The sequence below is a fragment of the Macrobrachium nipponense genome, chromosome 23 (assembly GCF_015104395.2).
Source record: "Macrobrachium nipponense isolate FS-2020 chromosome 23, ASM1510439v2, whole genome shotgun sequence".
Lineage (NCBI taxonomy): Eukaryota > Metazoa > Arthropoda > Malacostraca > Decapoda > Palaemonidae > Macrobrachium > Macrobrachium nipponense.
The window spans coordinates 359,663-362,162 of record NC_061090.1 but is presented as its reverse complement, the minus strand read 5'-3'; positions in this window follow the sequence as shown (position 1 = coordinate 362,162).

The window sequence follows — 2,500 nt, the reverse complement described above, 5'->3', positions numbered from 1 at the left end:
AATAAACAACTCACCTTGCCATGACCTATAAAATATTACTCTATTTTCATTTCTTGAAAACCCCCATTTTTTTTTATGTAAAAGTTGATCATGGAAATAGACAAATGAATTAAGGATAAAATACAATACCACTGCAAAACAGTAAGCGTGCAGATATAAATATAAATAGCTAAAGATGTGAAAAACATAAGTAGAAAAATCTTTATCATTAACTAGTCTGTATTGTGTCTATTAAACCTCTAAATGATAACTTGCTTATATATTGTCATCAAACTAACAACTTCTTCCTGCCAGAATATACAGAAGATGAATTTTTATTCAACAATTTCAACAACGAAGATTTTTATTTAGTTTTCAGCGAAATCCAATGTGGCCGACTTATAAAAAGAAATGGGTTAGAATTTCTTAACAGATTTAAGCTGCATGTGATGTAAGAATATCTTCGGAATTTATCGAAGCATAGTTACTGAAAGTCTAATAACAATAATATTATCACTCACTGATCTCGCAATACCATAGGACACCAGAGTTGAAGAGAAAGAAAGGAATAAATGGATAAGTATCAAGACCAGGGAATAGGAATAAGAAGGATATGGGATATGCCAGTGGAAATTGTACCCAGAATCATAGGAACACTAGGCACGATCCCAAGATCCCTGAAAAGGAATCTGGAAAAACTAGAGGCTGAAGTAGCTCCAGGACTCTTGCAGTAGAGTGTGCTCATAGAAACAGCGCACACAGTAAGAAAAGTGATGGACTCCTAAGGAGGCAGGATGCAACCCGGAACCCCACACTATGGATACCACCCAGTTGAATTGGAGTACTGTGATAAACACACCCCGCCCCCCGCAAAAAAAAAAAAAAAAGGAAAATAATAATAATAAGTAATAATAATAATAATAATAATAATAATAATAATAATAACTAATAATAATAATAATAATCACTTTAATAATTATTTATCACTCCAAGAAAAGAGGCAACAAAATCAACCATCTGATGTTCATGGACGACATCAAGCTGTATGGTAAGAGCATCAAGGAAATAGATACCCTAATCCAGACTGTAAGGATTGTATCTGGGGACATCAGGATGGAGTTTGGAATAGAAAAATGCGCCTTAGTCAACATACAAAAAGGCAAAGTAACGAGAACTGAAGGGATAAAGCTACCAGATGGGAGCAACATCAAACACATAGATGATGAGACAGGATACAAATACCTGGGAATAATGGAGGGAGGAGATATAAAACACCAAGAGATGAAGGACACGATCAGGAAAGAATATATGCAGAGACTCAAGGCGATACTCAAGTCAAAACTAAACGCCGGAAATATGATAAAAGCCATAAACACATGGGCAGTGCCAGTAATCAGATACAGCGCAGGAATAGTGAAATGGACGAAGGCAGAACTCCGCAGCTTAGATAAGAAAACCAGGAAACAAATGACAATACACAAAGCACTACACCCAAGAGCAAATACGGACAGACTATACATAACACGAAAGGAAGGAGGGAGAGGACTACAAAGTATAGAGGACTGCGTCAACATCGAAAACAGAGCACTGGGCAAATATCTGAAACCAGTGAAGACGAGTGGCTAAAGAGTGCATGGGAAGAAGGACTAATAAAAGTAGACGAAGACCCAGAAATATACAGAGACAGGAGAAAGACAGAAAGAACAGAAGACTGGCACAACAAACCAATGCACGGACAATACATGAGACAGACTAAAGAACTAGCCAGCGATGTCAATTGGCAATGGCTACAGAGGGGAGAGCTAAAGAAGGAAACTGAAGGAATGATAACAGCGGCACAAGATCAGGCCCTAAGAACCAGATATGTTCAAAGTACGATAGACGGAAATAACATCTCTCCCATATGTAGGAAGTGCAATACGAAAAATGAAACCATAAACCACATAGCAAGTGAATGCCCGGCACTTGCACAGAACCAGTACAAAAAGAGGCATGATTCAGTGGCAAAAGCCCTCCACTGGAGCCTGTGCAAGAAACATCAGCTACCTTGCAGTAATAAGTGGTACGAGCACCAACCTGAAGGAGTGATAGAAAACGATCAGGCAAAGATCCTCTGGGACTATGGTATCAGAACGGATAGGGTGATACGTGCAAACAGACCAGACGTGACGTTGATTGACAAAGTCAAGAAGAAAGTATCACTCATTGATGTCGCAATACCATGGGACACCAGAGTTGAAGAGAAAGAGAGGGAAAAAATGGATAAGTATCAAGATCTGAAAATAGAAATAAGAAGGATATGGGATATGCCAGTGGAAATCGTACCCATAATCATAGGAGCACTAGGCACTATCCCAAGATCCCTGAAAAGGAATCTAGAAAAACTAGAGGCTGAAGTAGCTCCAGGACTAATGCAGAAGAGTGTGATCCTAGAAACGGCACACATAGTAAGAAAAGTGATGTACTCCTAAGGAGGCAGGATGCAACCCGGAACCCCACACTATAAATACCACCCAGTCAA